We start from the raw sequence: 17784 nt of genomic DNA on the forward strand, positions 1-17784 counted from the left end.
AAGGAGCAGAGGGAGAGGGACAAGGAGACTCCATGCTCAGCACAGAGCCTGATGCAGGGCTCAATCCCAGGATCCCAAGATCATGACCCAAGTAGAAACCAAGAGCGGGAGGCTTTAACCGACTGAGACACCCAGGTGCCCCAAGATCACTAGTTTTACAGATAAAAGTCCCTCAGATTCTCATGCAAATCTTATTAAAAGTGCATATAAAAAAAAAAATAGAGGGGCGCCTGAGTGGCTCTGTCAGTTGTTAAGTGTCTGCCTTTGGCTCGGGTCATGATCTCAGGGTCCTGGGATCAAGTCCCACATCAGGTTCCCTGCTCAGCGGGGAGTGTGCCTCTCCCTCGCCACCCACACCCCCACTCCCCCCGCCCCAGCACACTCTCTCTCCGTCAAATAAATAAAATGTTTAAAAATAAGTAAATAATAAAATAGAAACATACTATAATATTTTCTATCTTCATCCTATGCACATGTCTCTCTTTAGAATGCCTTTTCTCTTCTCTGATGAAATCTCAATCAGCCCTTGAGGCTCAAATCAAATACTCCAGCAGCTGTAAAGCCTTTCCTCACCTCACAAAATGAACCATTTGCCCCCATAAAATATCTTACCAGCCCTCTAATACAATTTCCTATTCTAATACATACACTGTAATTACTTGCCCACATGACTCCTTCCTTCCCTGTGAGATCTGCAAGGATAGGGGACATTTCTTTTTTAAATTTTTGTGTTCCCACTGTCTGGTATATTGGAAGTGTTCATTAAATTTTTGCCGAATTAACAGATCTAGTTATCTGGTTTCTAAACCCATAGCAGATAAAATGCAAAAAAACAGAAAAGACAAAAGGCACTGTCATTAAAAGATAATAATTATTATACACATATATACACAAAATATAACACCCAGTGAACAAAGACAGAAAAGGACAAGTCCAGGAGTTACCTAGAATTCTGTTGTATGGGCTCTATAGTTTACAGTTACATGGTAGAGAGACAAACAGATCAGTACCTCAGAAGATGGCATGGACCTGAGTGAATTTTGGCACATTTCTAATCACTTTAGAAAACAGGAAAATACTTCACATTTTAAAAGTATTTTCTCCTAGGGGTGCCTGGCTGGCTCAGTCAGAGTAGGAGACTCTTGATGTTGGGGTTGTGAGTTTAAGCCCCACACTAGGTGTGGATATTACTTTTTAAAAAAATCTTTAGGGCGCCTGGGTGGCTCAGTTGGTTAGGCGACTGCTTTCGGCTCAGGTCATGATCCTGGAGTCCCGGGATCGAGTCCCGCATCGGGCTCCCTGCTCTGCAGGGAGTCTGCTTCTCCCTCTGACCCTCCCCCTTCTCATGTGCTCTCTCTCTCATTCTGTCTCAAATAAATAAATACTTTAAAAAAAAAAAAAAATCTTTAAAAGTATTTTCTCCTAAATGACTAATTTAAAAAAATGAAGTGCTCAAAGGAATAAAAAACAGAATCAGAAAAATTAGATACACAACCTCTCATTTTCTGAGGGTTTTGTAGAGCCACTGTTTTACAGTAACAGTACTTTCTTTATATTATTTTTGTGCCCCGCCCCCATCTGTCCATAATGTTTGTTTCAGTTACATTCCCTGCTGACCCAGGCTGCTCCCTGCTACCTTATCTGTTTGGAATGTAGCACAGAGCCACTCAGAAATACACCTACAATTTTTGTCCAACCCTCTCTCATATGCCAACATTTTTAAAAAGCATCACAATATATATATAATGACAAGAACAAAGAGGCTATCACTTAGTATGTCTGGAAGACATTTCAGGAAATTTTTCCAAAAACAAAACAAAACAAAACAGAAAATGGGATTTCTGAGTCACTTGTTTTAAATTCTACTCACTTCAAAACTGCCCAGATCTGGGGGCACCTGGGTGGCTCAGTCGGTTAAGCCTCTGACTCTTGGTTTCAGCTCAGGTCATGATCTCAGGTGGTGAGATCCAGACCGATGAATGGCTCTGCACTCAGCCCAGAGTCAGCTTAAGAGATTCTCTTTCTCTCCCTCCCCCTCTGCCCCCCCGCCCCCGCTTGTGCACGCAGATTCTCTCTCTCTCTAAAGTCAATCAATCAATCTGCCCAGATCTGTTAAATAAAAAGGCCTATGTACAGTCCCACTTTTCTTTCCATTCTTCATTTCTCTCATGTATCTCCTAAGTATATGATTTCCCAGTATAAATATTAATTCAATAACAGTAATTCTCATTATTCCTGAGCAGCATATTTTGTTTTGTTTTTTGTTGTAGCAAGGGTGGGGGGGGTGTTGCCGTCTCTAAGAAAGGTGCAGTGCGGGGCGTCCGGGTGGCTCAGTCGGTTAAGTGTCTGCCTTCAGCTCCAGTCATGATCCCAGGGTTCTGGGATCGAGCCCCGTATTGGGCTCCCTGCTTCACAGGGAGCCTACTTCTCCCTTTTCCTCTGCTTGACCCTCCCCCTGCTTGTGCTCTGTCAAATAAACAAATACAGTCTTTTAAAAAAAAGAGAGAAGAAAGGTGCAGTGCAAGATGCATGGCCATCATCCTAACAAGGCTCTTCTACTTCCACCTGGTGGAGGCTCTTCCACTCTTCCACCTCCAAGAGTATTACTTTGAATAAGAGAAGATAACCTTGGTTTCTGCTTTTTTTTTTTTTCTGAAGCTTAAAAGTTTCAAGTTGAGAGCTATCCTGGAGTTACTTAAATTCTTGTGTTATTTCTTGTTCTCTCTGACTGCTAGTGTTTTTCCCACTCACAACTTTTCCATTGAGGCTTCCAGATCTATGTTAAAAATAATTACTACTTCTCTACTGGATTAGGTAGGTGAGACTAACCAGGGATCTCACTGGTATAATCTGCACACCTGTGAATGATTTTTACTTTTAGACTCTATTTTTCAAACTGAGAATGAATCCCAGATATCCACTGTGATTCACAAGGGAAGACAGGAGGGCTCTACTATACCTTAATAAGGTTTTGAAGTAAGAAAGAGAACAGGAGGTTAAATAGAAACTAAAGCTGGAAATCATGGGGGCGGGCAGGAAAAGTCAGAAGGGAGAACAAATAAAGACACTGCACACCCCCCCCCCCAAAAGGAAACAGAAACAGAAACCTTCAAATTCAAAGTTACAAGTAGTCAAGTATTCAAGAAACTCAAGTTGCCAAACTCTGTAAAATCCCAGCAAATTTTTGTATCTATGGTGTTACTCCCAAGAAGTGTTTGAATAAAAGCTTTCTAGTTAACCAAGTGTGCTATAAAATTAATGTCTCAACCCCCATCCTGTGCCTAAAAGAGAAATCTACTACTTCCCAGGAGGAAAACAACTCCTAGGGTTCTCTTACGGTATGCATTCTCAGAGACCAAACTAGCTCTGTTTTTGCATCCCTCCTAGCATGAGGTTGATCTGCGTGGGATGCGCTTGTAGAATACATGTCTGGGCCCAGACAGGAGGTGCATTCAGAGGGGGCATGCCAAGAAAATGTCCTAAGATGCCACAATCTCAAGCAATAAAGCTCTCAAAGGTTACGCTATTCTTCAGCCCTGATCAAATTAATATATTTAACAATTTATTTTATTATATTTTTTTAAGTAATCTCTATACCCATCACGGGTGGGGCTCGAACTTAAACTTTGAGATTGGGAGTCGCAGGCTCCACCAACTGAGCCAGCCAGGCACCCCAACAATTTAATTTTCCTAACACTTCGGGAGAAGCTGAAGTCTTTTTATTATTAATTAATTAATTTATTTATTTATTTAAGTGATTTCAACAGCCAACATGGGGCTCGAATTCACAATCCTGAGATCAAGAGTCCCATGCTCTTCAGTCTGAGCCAGCCAGGCTCCCCTAGACAAACTGAAGTCTTAACACTGAAAAGACCGGCTGCACAATAATGTGAATGCACTACGAAACTATACATTTAAAAACTGAGTAAGACGGTAAATATTATAAGTATTTTGCCACAATTAAATTTTTTAATTAAAAAAACCTTAAAAATGTCTAAAAAACAAAAAGCAAACAAGCAAAACTAGGGGCAATGTTTCATACTAAAAGAGACTACAGAACCAAACGCAATGAGTGAACTTGATTAGCTGCTGGTTTAAAACCCAAAACTGTAACAGTTTGGGGACAACTGGGAAAACTGATTAGAGAGTTGATAGCTGACATTAGTTTTCTTGGGTTTAATAGTCCTATTCATATTATATACGATTCTATAAAATTATGCCTTTATTTTAAGGCAATGTGCTTTATGGATAAAGGGTCATCTGTAACTTACTTTCAAATAGTTCATCATACACACACACACACACACACACGAAGAGGGAGAAAGAAGATCATATACAGCATTGAAATAGTTCTTATTTAGCCACTTGTTCTACCACATTATTGCAGCATCACAGGAGCTAAGGAAAAGAGATATATATGACAGTGCACATCACAAAGCACCAACCTGCCTTTCCACCTGAGCTGTACACTGTTTCTACTACTTTAATATATAATTGGCTGGTGACAGAATGTAAATAGCTGACAGAGAGCTTTCCGAATTACTCTGCAAATAAAATGATCCCACAAAATAGAGAATTACTGTTTAAGTAGAGATTTGGGAAGAAGGTTGAGAATATTTTTATAGGTGTTGTCACAAGTATATATTAATGTGTGTGCTATAAGGCTTTGCTCTTTGGATAGTTGTAGAATTCCATTATTTATCTATTGAGACATCAGCCCTTCAAGTGCCGCTTTCATTCTCTTTTTTATCACTTCTTCAATGGAAGTATTTAAGTGCCAACCCTGGTATACTTTTCTTTCTGTTTGGTTTTGTTTTATTACCTTTCCAGAACTACTGAATTTCCCCAAGGTTTTCTTTACCTTTTTTTTCCTCTTCCCACTATAAACTGAGATTATTAATCCCTCTTCTCACCATAGTGTCAAAATATCCTGCAGGGGAAAAGATAATAAGTCTCAGTATAAAAAATGTTCAGTTTTACGGAAGCAACAAAGCCCAAAATTTTAGTCTTTATTGTTTGTTTTGAAGGTAAGTGGACTTCTGTATTTCTTTGTAAAATCTGTAACCAATGTAATAAGCATCTTTACTAATAACCTTTGAATACTGTTGGACTCTATGTGTACTTTTTGTTTTGATCATAGACTTCGCTATTAACTAAGATCAATAATATAAACTTCCAATAAATTGAGTTTTATATCAAAGGGTTGCTTCCTAAATTTTAGAATAACTCATTAGTTTTCTCGAGGCAAATCAAAGAGCATGAACTTGTATGGTCAAGGCCAGGAAGAACAGACTAACGGTACAAAGGCTCGCATAAAGAGTAGAAATAGGGAAAAAATGGGTTTGTGACAGACCTATCTAGTAAGCATTTGGGAATGTCATTCTGTGATGAGTGGGGACTTGTATTATTATAAAAAGGATATTTGGGGAAGATCAGTCTATTAATGACTTACAGTGCCGAAGAAGAATCTGTTAAATCAGTCCAAATACAGTTTAAAAATGAAAGCCTTTAAGCTGTTCTGTAATACTATTTTGGAGGAGGGGGACAAAGAATGAATGAATGAATAAATAAAATATATACACATATATACTACATCTTTACTACTCAATCTTTAGCAAACCGATAAGAAAACACCTAAAATGTCCTTTCATTCAGATAAACCAATGCATACAGTCATTTTTAAGCGTCTTTACTGAACACAATAGACAGACAAATTTTAATGCTTGATTATTCAAAGCATTTTAGTTTAGTTTTTCCTCCTTGATATTAAACTCCAAAGAATTTGTATCAAAAATTCTAACTTGTTTCACTGCTATTAGGAACTAATCCACCATTTATCTCTCTCAACTTTCAAAAACAGTTTGTATAAAAAGCCTATTCCATTTAAAATAACAAGAACTATAAGTTAACTCCTCAGTATGATCAAGTTGATAAACTAGTAGTAGGTCCTTAAAGCTGCAAAGGCATGTACCTGCTACCCTGGATTTATTCTATATACACCTTCATTAATTTATAGATTTTAATCCAGGCTACTCTATTGCATTGCTATCTTCCATCTGCATGGTGCTAACCTTTTTAGCCTAGATTCAACACAGCAACTCCTCTCCAGGCCACTCCAATTTCTTTCTGAGTGCCTTTCCTTCTCCCCCCTCCCCAATATACACTTGATCTCTTTCTCCAAGACTGTAAACAGCTCTGAACAACTGAGGCAGGTTCAGGAAAAATCTACAGTGAGACTGTGGGAGACACCTGAACCTCAATGGGAAACTTCTCAAGAAGAGAATGGAAAAGGGCACCCAGAGCCAGAAAAACTCTATCCCTTGGTGAGAAGATGCTGGCTTCCTCACTCCTCTGAGGGCCAAGCCAGGTAAAGGTGCTCAGCCTCTGAAAATCACAAGCCCTTGAAGGTCTTCCCTTACCTTACCACCGGTCTTTATCTGCTCTTGTGTGGAAGAATCCCCTCACTTCTCACCTCACAGAGCATGGGGGTAGAAGGGCTGTGGGGCTCAGTGGTACCTGAAGGGAAGAGGCCATCAGCACTGCCCGAATTACGGCTACAGATCAGAAGATGTTATACGTGAGAGCCAGCCAGCTCCTGGTAGGAAATCCATAGGCAAACAACAATTTTGCAGGTGAGCATCTGGGACCCCAGTCCCCTGGGACTCACCCCATGCTCCATCTACCACAGGCTCTCCCTTCCCTCCCTGCCACAGGGTCAGCAGCTGCTCCCAGTGATAGTGAGAAGGGGAGGGGGTTCTTCTAGTGGAGTCCTGACCTCTGCAGGAGGCCCAGCTCACTGGTCCTACCACAGGCACTCAAGGCCAAGCCAGAGGTATCCAGACCCAGTTCCTTCCTGTCAAGGCTTTGCTCGCCTCGAGTGGAAAATCTGGGGTTCCCTTTATCTCCTATTCTCCTCAATGTCTTTTCTCAAAGTGGAAATATTTACTACTACAGTAAGATCACCAATGATTACAAGAATGCTATTATGTGAGCATCCTTTAACCAGAGAAGGATAATGCTCCAATTCTGTTTTCTAATATCCTTCAATGTCCAGACATTTTGTTGACTTTTGTTACTATCAACTGTCACTGACAATATGTTCAGTTCACAATGAATATGTCATTTTTGTGTGTAATTGCTTAAAGTCTTTCATTTATTAAAATCCACTGTAGTGGTGCTCTGATACATTAAAACATTTTTAATGGGATAAATATTTTTATATTACACTTTTACAGAAGAGTCTTAAGGAATCAAGATATTACTACTTAAAACAGCAATAGGAACACTACAGATAAGACTCAAAATAGAATTCCAGAAATTGAAAATACAATACACTACCAGAAACTCCAAAGAGGCAGGCAGGTATTCCCAAGGCTTTAGGAATTTGGTTACAATTTCCATCAATCTTAAATTGTCTATTTCCAATTTACACCATTTGGACCACTTGAACCTAATGAACACTTTCAAGACATCTAACACTACAGAGTTTGTAACAATATTCTTAAACAGGCAAGAAATAAAATACATAAAAACTAAGGAATGTGGGATGCCTGGGTGGCTCAGTCAATAAAGCATCTGCCTTTGGCTCAGGTCATGATCCCAGGGTCCTGGGATCGAGTCCCACATCCGGCTCCTTGCTCAGCAGGGAGCCTGCTTCTCCCTCTGCGGCTCCCGCCCCCCCCCCGCCCCCCATATCTGTCTTTGACAAATAAATAAATAAAATCTTAAAAAAAAAAACAAAAAAACTAGGGCATGTAATACTCAATCCTATTAGACAACAGAAGCTCAGCCCCCCAGTGTGCTGGACCACAATGTTGTCCAGCAACCGACTAACTTCCAACAACAAATCAGCCAATTACTACTACACTGTGCCTGTTAAGTGATCTGTTTTCAACCTAATGGCTTACTTAACAAATAGCTAGCTTCTTCCCTAAGTGCTGTTAGCAGAGCCAATCTGTTTGTTAAAGAGGGAAACCGAAGATCATGATCATACATGAAATACTTAATGATAGTAACAGACTTCCTCCATAATCTTGATTGTGTTCCTTTCACTACCAGCTACCTTCCATCTTTAAGAAAAAAAAGTGAGAAAGCCAAGAAGAAGGAGAAAAGGAGGCAGAGGAGAAAAGTCTACAAAGATTTATTCCCAAACTGAAGCAGTCCAAAGTTGTGCCATTATTTACCAGCCCATCCTCACTTCAAAGTACCGAGCCACACAGAAGCTGAGCCTCGGTGCACAGCACACCTAACACCATATCCACCACAGGCTGCAGACACAAGGTGGCCAGGACAGGACAACACAATCACCTCAAACACCCACGAGCCCCTACTGCCTGTCTCCATAACGATGAAATAACCAACTTCTGTAATTTCTTTTTTTTTTTTTAAAGATTTTATTTTATTTATTTGACAGAGAGAGACACAGCGAGAGAGGGAACACAAGCAGGGGGAGTGGGAGAGGGAGAAGCAGGCTTCCCGCCGAGCAGGGAGCCCAATGTGGGATTCGATCCCAGGACCCTGGGATCATGACCTGAGCTGAAGGCAGTCGCTTAACCAACTGAGCCACCCAGGCGCCCCCAACTTCTGTAATTTCAAGAAACGTTATTAATATTCACAGAACTTCATACTCTTGACATTGAGATTTTTAGCAAGAGATTTCCATATTCCTTATTTAGGAATCTAAAAGTATATGTGAAAGAATTCACCACCTATGTTCCAACAATAACCAGAGGTAATTTACCTGATAAACACAGTTATGAATAATTCTAGTTTTAAAATATACACAGGCACATTCAAAATGTATTTTTAGTTTGTTTTAAGTAATCTCTATGCCCAACATGGGGCTCGAACTCATGACCCCAAGATCGAGTCACATGATCTACTGAGCCAACCGGATGCCCCTAAAAGTTTGTTATCCATGTAGCAATCTAAATTCCCCCTTTAGTTTGACTCTAGAAATGACTCAGGTAAAAACAAAGGTTCCTATAAGATATGCAACTCCATTTTTTAATTTACATTTTGACAATAACTGAAAGTTTTTCATCAGTAAGCATATTAACAATAGAATTAAAATTTTAAGATAAATTAATATTAAATAGTCTTACAAATGCTACTGTACCACCAAAGGCAAGGGAAGTCACTTCATGTTTGATTAATAAGCTGATTTTGTAAGCAGAAATAATCTGCTAGAAAAGACAATCGTCATTTAGACGGCTACTTCAATGGGCAGAGGTCAGTCAGCAACAACAGGAACTTCCAGAACTCACTCACACTCCGCAAGCTAAGCCTTGGAATATATGGGATCACATTTCACATGGACACAGTAAATGAGTAACAGAAAGTATCATGCATTATATTTTCATCCACGACAACAAGCCTTCAGTCCCTGGGAGCTGGAACGCTGAAAGCAGCGTATGCTGCTCCCCGCACGTGCATAGGTGGAAGAGTTCCCTGAAAGCTCTCCTCGCTCCCTGCAAACAATCAAGCAGACAGAAGAATTCCACAAATAGCAGAGCACAAGTCAGATGACTGCATATATTATCAGCCTTCTTTTAAGACTACAAGATCTCAACACCAAGTCATCCACGCCACAGAGATTGCACAAAATCTGTAAAACATGCATCCCACAATCACCACCTAATAGTTAAACATACTAGAATTAAATATATTGTAAAGAAAGAAGCCAAATATCTGTATCAGTGTTTCATCCCTTCTAAACCTACACCCCCTGTAGTGCTCCCAATCTATTTTCTCCCTAGCCCCCACAATCAAGTTTTCTTGAGCTTATTTTCTTAGCTTTTTCTTGTGAGAAACAGGCAACCTGGATGGGCTTTCTCAAAATATACTCCTACCCCTTTCCTCTTCCCAAGTGGAGAATTACTGATCTGTGTTACCTCCACAAAGCACTTGATAAGACACCACCACCTGACACTGAAAGAAGCACAGCCCACCAGCTAGCAGAATACACATTAAGGGGACAGGGCTAAGGGGCAATGTTTGCCTGGATTCGAATTCTTCTCCAGTAGTCTGGCTGTGTGACCCTGGGCAAGTTAACTTGACAGTTCTGTGCCCCCACTTCATGAACTACGTAATAGGAATGATAACACCCACCACCCACCTGTGTGTTACAGGGAGAAACACACAGAGTATACAATAAGGGCGCCTGAACCCTGCACCAGGTTCTGAGTAAACACCCAGTAAATGTTACTTGTTTTTACTTCATCCATTACCATTCTTATTTTTTGAAAATTAAAAGAATCCTGCAATTTAAGAATTGTTAAACAATGGGCTGATGACTAAAAAGCCAGAGACTATTTGTAGATCTTAAGATAAGTAACACCTGCCCAGGTATAGGCCTGCCTTGATGCAAGGCTTTGCTACACACCTGCTGGCATGATTTGCAGGACTGGAACCACGCAAATCTCTCTCTCCCTTTCATGGACTAAACACCAACACTGACAGCCTTATAAAAGGCCTGAAAACATGTTCTTTATCAGATTCCTAAAAGGAAGACATTCTCAGACTCACCATTACCTCTGATACTTACGATTTGTTTCCTCGCCCTCACTGGTCAAGGGTAATCCCCCTCTCCCCCCGGAAGTTTTGCTCATAGGCATAAGGACTTAATCTCTCTTAAGCTTCATCTTCTGAAAAATGAGGTAACCTCTATTTTACAGGGCTGTGGCAAAAAAAGAAAGAATGAAACGCACCTCAAAAAGCCCCTAACCAGGTTGCTGGCACTCAGGGAGAGCTGCTATTATCATTTACGGTGCATTGTCGTTACTTTCCCAATACATACATTTCAGTCAAGAGCAAGAATGAGTTAAATCTAGAAAAACTAATAATCATAGAAGAACACCTGTGAGAGGCTGCACAAGGGAGTTTTCCACCCTTTAGAAACTTCGGCTGTGAAGGCCCAGAGTATGTAGCTTTAGAGTAGCGACAAGGCACACTCTCCACAGAACTGGGAGGTCCCTGACTAGTTGCCCTAATACCTTTGACCAGCTAAAGACTGCCATGCTGACCACACACACGACATGATTCCAGAGAATATAAAACAACACTAATTATAAATATTCATACCTCCATTAAAGGAAAAGTATTTGATTGTAAGCTAATCAGTTAAGCGGACATTTAACAACTTACTATAAACCTAATCCTATTTTCGGGGGGAAAAAAAAGCTCAAACCCAAATCAAAGCAAAATTTTTTGACAATATATAATTAAAATTACACACACCAAAAAACCAAATCATTAATATCCAAGCAAATTGAAAATTAAGGTGAACATGTACCTTTCCACCTTCTCCTCCACCAAACAAATCACCCACTCTGGATTCCCCATAAAATCACAGGATTCGTAAAAGATGGTTTCCACTATCAAAGTACACTGCCAATGCTAGGATACTCAGATACTCATCAAATGAATAATGAACAAATGAATGAAACAATGGTTAAATGAGGCAAGAATGCAAAGACAAGATCTAAAAAGCCCAATGTGGGATTTAAGTTACCCATGGGGAACTCTTAACAGTTCATAATTAGCTGCCTGTAAGGCATAAATTCTACTAGATTTAACCTGCTAACTTCAATTCTTCATGTATCTATCAATTGATACTTAAAATTAAAAGTTGTTTTTTTCTTTCAGAACCTTTAACGAGTTGCCAATAACTTCTACCTACAAGCAGTTTTCCTCTCTCTCTTAAAGTTAAGATTCTACATCCAAAAGCCTGAAAAGCAGCTAAATAAAACATCCTCATAGGTACCCTGCTTACTTAATTCTCCTCTAGAAATTTCCAACTAGGGAACCAACTTACAATTGTCCTGGAATCAATTTTTCCACAGTTGCATTATGTCATCATAAGCTACTGGAAGCCAGAAATGTCGTTACTGATGAACATTTCATAGGATAGACATAAAATCTTTGCCCTAAAAGCCAAGAGCATCGTGATCTACCTACAGATCACCTAGTCCTTTCATTTCAGTTACCTTCAAACACAAGTTTACCTTTAAGATTTCCAGTTCTTTTCATAACGTTTTGCCTCAGTTTTACAACAGCTAGGAAAACTAAACCAGCTTCTAAAATATTCACAGAAGTCACAATCTCACCTCTATTTAGAAATTAGTACCTAGAATCCATAAAGTACGAGTTTCTTTATACCGTCTGAATTGAGGGTCTATGACCTAAAATTGTATTTTATAGCTTTTCCAGACATCACTTTTAATAGACTCTAAAAGTAACATGACATAACACATTATTTCTACAGTTTGCAATTCATAAACCCTTCTAGATCTAAAACAAAAAAAGGAAACAAACACTTAAACGCTAAGAATATTTTTTTTGTTTAGAAAGCAAGTCACAGGGGCGCCTGGGTGGCTCAGTTGGTTAAGCGACTGCCTTCGGCTCAGGTCATGATCCTGGACTTCCAGGATCGAGTCCCGCATCGGGCTCCCTGCTCGGCAGGGAGTCTGCTTCTCCCTCTGACCCTCCCCACTCTCATGCTCTCTCTCTCTCTCATTCTCTCTCTCAAATAAATAAATAAAATCTTAAAAAAAAAAAAAAAAAAGCAAGTCACAGAAGTAAAATGAGCTTCAGGTTTGAGTATAAGAAACTGAAGGTTTTGTTCTGTTTTCCTTTGAATGGCTTTCATCATTGGTATGTAAATAGAGTCTGATTATTTCATTAGAGGAAAAGATACTAATTTCCACTGATTTTAAGATTTACTGCAATAAAAGACCAATACCTTAAAGCAGTAACTTATTTTCTTTCTCCCTCCTCTTCTCTTAATTTAAAATTGATAGAGCATGTAATAACATAAATTACCAAACAAAACTATAAACACAGAATACTGAGAAGCCAGTAATTTCTTAAATAGCAGTTTTGCCATAAAAATAGCTAAGCATTAATTAGGCTTTTAAATATAATTTCAACGACATAACAGCGGTCAAAATATCAAATAAGAACACACTGTGCATTTCAGAAAACTGACCTTCTAGAAAAATTGTTTAGAGACTTTTTTTTTTGCTACCTAACATCCTAAGACTGCTTAAAAGAATTGCTTTTAAACCCAATACAACACAAACATTTTTTTTTCTCAGAAATTCAAGCTGTCAACTTATGGGTCACATTTCAACCTGATGTGATTTGAAACAGCTAAGGTACTGAATCCTTAAATATAGGGTGTGTAATGAAAGCACTGCTCACAGGTCCTTGATTGTGAGGCTTAGAAAGCTTTAATAAGATATAGCTATAGATAAAGCCAACCAAGGAGCATTACCCCTTTATACACTCATACCACAGCCCAAGTCCCCCTCCGATCCTTACATTTTACATTTCCAGTGAAATGTTCCTCTAACAGTGAACAAAAGTCATATAAATTATATTTAGCCAATAAAAGGTTAAAATTAGAGCCAAAGTATCTAAAAAATATAAAATTCATAATTAGGGAGCTTCTTTCTACCTTGTTTCAGTACCCTGACATCTAAAAGTCAAAGAACTCCTCTGTTAAGACTGAAATCCCCAGGAGGAAGAAGGCTCAGATCTAGTCTGAGAGCACACAATGGAATCACAGCTGACGATGCACATCTTTTTCTAGATGTCTCCATATGCTTGAGAGGTTTTTTTCTCCCCCCCCCCACAACCCCCAGCCAGGCTTTAGAGGACTTGCTACTCTCTGCCACCAAGAATCTGAGAACACTTTCAAGGATTGTTGTAGAGAATGAAGTAAGATAATGTGTTGCTCTTACACATACAAAAGAGAGAGAAGGGCATACGTCAGAGTGGCCATCAGTAACTAAATTAACTAATGATGGGGGTTTTCAGTGCTGTCAAATTTTGAATGTTGTTTAATTTATGATATTCCCCACTTCTGGCAGCTAAATGTTTTATCACCACAGTTTTTATTATTTTATCACTAAAATAACACCCAAAGGGCTACAGCAAAATGCAATTTTGTCTACGTAAACACTCAAAATTATACTGAATTGAGAATTCACATTATAAATTTGAGAATGGTATATTACAACAACACATCTGTAGAGTGTGGTAAATACTGTTTCCTAAAACTACAGTTCCTCAGTTCTTTTTTATACTAACCAAATATTAACAGAAGCTTGAGAAAGCAGTATAGATAAATACCACGCACATAAGACACCCCCCCCCAAAAAAAAGCCTCCCAAGATCAGTTAAATTCAAGGGATACTTAGGACAAAATGAATGAATTCATTCTCAGTTTAACATGATTCATTCTTTGAACTCCCAAAGATTTTACAAATTCCAGTTGGGAAAAGGATCCTTGCTGCTGTCAGCGTGCACTAAACCTCACCAACAAAGAACAGGAGCTTACGCCTGCGGAGCAACCTGTGCTCTTTATTGAGAACCAAAGACCTATCCTCCCTATTCTTAAAAGTCAGGACTTGAGAAAGTCACTGTACTGAACCCAACAACCAACATAAAACAACCAAAGATGTCTCCTAACCTTGCATAAACCAGAAAAGTACTCACACACTGTACAATTCAGCAGTGTGTTTAAAGAAGAAAACTATTTTTTTAAGAATCTTTTGTGTGGGAGTAATCCAGCGAACTACACTTTAGACTTTTTTTTTTTCTGTAGACAAATATTCTTTGACTAGCTTTGCTTCTTAAATACCAACGCTTTATTTTTCGAACAGTGATGCTTTGGTTCCTAACTTCATTTTGTTTACTCAAGAAAAAGAAAAAAACAAAAAAAACGCATACCATAAACGACTTTTTTTTTTTTTTTTAAGATCATCCCAAATGCCGAACTTCCAAGTGCACTTTGGGAACTGGCGGTCTAATTAAACAAGGAACCAGCGAAGCCATTACAAACAATGATGCTTTACACTCCCAATAATCAATTGACGTAAGACTATCCCGATGCCTTCATTTTCAGAGAACCCTTGCAAATTCACTGTCCCCACCCTAGAGTAGCTGAGTGAAAGTGAGGTAGGGGGAAACTGATAACTCCTATGAGCCTCTGCACGTAAACCCGTCGCTGAGGTCCAGAACACGATCACTACAATATATATGCCATTTTAGAAACGGGCCTCGGAGAGTTACTGCCACATACTAAGTGGCTTTAGACTTCGTCGTGTCTAAAACGACGTCTCTTGTGGTACCAAGAAAAATACAGTATCTCGCGTAAACTACATGCCTCCTGGGTGGGAGACTCTATAAGTGACACTACCGCACAGACCAAGGACCGGGTGACTAGGGATGGACAAGAGTGGCTAGCTCGGCGTCTCCATGACTCCCCCGCCCCGCGTGCAACTCTGCTCTAACTGGTCGGGAAGCAACCCCGCCCCCTTCCTTCCTCCGGTCCCCACGATTGGCTTACCGACACCCGGCAGGTCAGCTCCCCGCCTTCGATTGGCTCACTGCCCCATCAGTCACACGCAGCGAGATTCGGGTCGGTGGGAGGGGAAGGTGTTGGAGGAGGTGGAGTGGGAGTGGGATTAGAGGACGAGGTGGCGGAGGAGGTGTTCAGGCTTGGTCCCCGGTTTGGGAAAGTTTCCCCTACCAGTGACAGACCCCGAAGGCGTTAGGCCCGGTCCAGCTCTGGGCCGGCGCAAGGGGCTCGGGTCCCCGATTCCCGCCCCTCGGTCCCGCAGGCCCCGGAAACCACTAGAGGGAGGGGGAAGAGGGAGGAACCATCTAACCAGGGACCGGCCCACCCCCGATCTCGGAAGAGGCGCCTCCGGGACTCCCCGGAGGGACGAGGGGCGGGGGACGGGGAGCCCCAACACGCCGCGACGACCCCGGCCCCCTCACTCAGCAGCCCCCAGAGGCCCGAAGGAGAACCGTCCTCGGGCCCGGGGCGTGACCGTCGCGAGTCAGCCGGGAGGGCCCCTCCCGCTTCCCGCCTGGGGCCCTGAGGGCCTGTCCCTTCAGGGGCGGAGAGAAGGGGGAGAGAAAAGGGGGCGCTGGCGAGCCAACCCGGAACCTCCCGGACCGCCTCCCGCCCCCAGCCCCGGCCCCAGCGCGCCTCCTGCACACATGCCCGCATCCAGAAAGTTAAGTCAGGGGCGAGCCCAGCTCGGCGCCGCCGCGGTCCGGCCCCCGGCTCCCCGCCCCCACCGCCGCCCGGCCTGCTCGGCCCGAGCGCGCCGCCCGCCCCGCCCGCCCCGCCCGCCGCAGCTCTTTCCCGTCCGCCCGCGGCGCACGGCGCCCCTCGCCCCCCGCCCCCGGCGCTGACACGGGCCCGGCCCGCCCGCCGGGCCGCCGATCCCCTCCTCCCAGCGTCTCACCCGGCCGGCCGCCCCTGACATCGCGCTTCACCTTCACACACCCCCGAGCACTTCCCGAGTCCTGCCTCCCCTCGCCCGACTCCCACCCTCCGCTGCAGTCGCTCCGCGTTTCCATTAAAGAATGCACCTTCTCAGGATTCACCTTCCCGTCTGAGCCTCTCTCCGCCCGAGGGGGACAGGAGCCTCGGTGCTCGCCGACCCCGCACCGGGCGGGCTGGCTGGCGCCTGGCTCCTCCGGCGGGAGCCGCGCCCGCGCCCCCGGCCTCCCCGCCGCGCCTCGGTTCTCACCTCTCGCCGGCGCCGCGGGCTGCAGCCTCCGCCCGCCTCGCGCTCCGGGACTCGTCTCCAGAGCTCTCGCAAAGCGCTGGAGCGCCTCCTTTCTCTCCCAGGGACTCCGCGTCTCCCCGCCGGTTCCCGCCCTCCCCACCCCCCAAGACCCAACTCCCCAGCTTCGCGGCGCCTCGGGGATGCAACTCCCGTTTTCCGCGCACTCCAGCAGCGGTCCCCGCACACAAAAACAGCCCTCTCCGCGGCGCACGGCTCCGCCGGGCTCGGCGCAGGAAGGGCAGTCGCGGCCGGGGGTGGGGACGCGGCGCCCCCCGCCCGCCGCCCGCCTCCCGCCCGCCCTCGCGGCCCCCAGGGAAGGCGCGGTTACCGGCTCGGGTCGGTCACGCCGTCAGGTGCCGGCTGCCGTCGGCGCTGACCTTCGCCGCCGAAGCTGTGGCTGAGGCTGCGGCCGCCATGTTCCCGTGTTAATAACTGCTGCCTGGTTGTTTATTTCAATGGAGATCCTCCCCCAACTCCCTCCTCCTCCTCCTCCTCCGCGTCTCCGCACTTGCGGAGAGAGACACAGACCGCGCGAGCTCGCGAGGAGGGGAGGGGGCTCAGGAGCCAGGCCGTCCCTCCCTCCGCCTCCCTGGCCGTGGCCGCCGCCAAGTCCTGTCACTGGGGAAAGGACGGGGCGGAAACTTGCCTCACGCGCCCCCGGGGAGGGGGCAAAGGTGGACGGAGGGTTCTCCGGGGAGCAGACCCTGGCCGCGGGGTCCGCAGCATCTCCGTCGGCAGAGTCCTCTGAGAAGGCGACCCGGGGAGAGGTGAAGAGTGAGGGGGAGAAGGGAAAGGGGACAAAATGGGTGACTGTGGCAAAGGGAGGGTGACCTATGGGTGACTGCAAGTGAAGGGAGAGTAAACAGATGACTCCATGGGAGGGCAAAGGGCAGTGCCAAAAAAGAAAGCGAGAGGATGGAACTGGCCGGGGCTGCAGAGCGCAGGCAGTGGGTACTTGGGGCTGCAGACGGCGGGGAAGATGCCCCCGACGAAGATCGGGGACAGCCAAGTGCCAGGTTTGCCCGGGGAAGAGCCTCCCGCCGGCGCTCGGACCGGGCCCCTCCGCCAGCAGCCTGCACCCCTAGGGCGCACCTAGCGCGCCCCGCGTCTGCTGCTGCGTCTTGGAGGTGCCCCTCGTCCGTCAAGTCTCCTTCCGCTCCTACGAGGGTAGGCTTCTCCTGTTGCAGCCGTA

The 17784-nt window shown here is 43.9% G+C and overlaps 1 protein-coding gene across 5 annotated transcripts in view; it reads right to left on the bottom strand.

Annotated features, from left to right (window-relative positions):
* Nucleotides 1-17201, bottom strand: part of NCOA2 (nuclear receptor coactivator 2) — a 288748-nt gene extending 271547 nt beyond the window's left edge. For 2 of the 5 annotated variants that reach the window (XM_035011307.1, XM_035011310.1), the window contains exon 1: nt 16921-17201. The gene's annotated coding sequence lies outside the window, so the exon portion shown is untranslated. Of the gene's footprint in view, nt 1-16392; nt 16494-16920 lie in introns of those variants that run through there. The other 3 variants (XM_035011315.1, XM_035011314.1, XM_035011309.1) reach the window with 2 other exon arrangements.
* Nucleotides 17202-17784: the final 583 nt, after the last annotated feature.

Source organism: Mirounga leonina, unplaced genomic scaffold (genome assembly GCF_011800145.1).
Source record: "Mirounga leonina isolate KUSES-001 unplaced genomic scaffold, KU_Mleo_1.0 Mir_165, whole genome shotgun sequence".
NCBI classification, from domain to species: Eukaryota; Metazoa; Chordata; class Mammalia; order Carnivora; family Phocidae; genus Mirounga; species Mirounga leonina.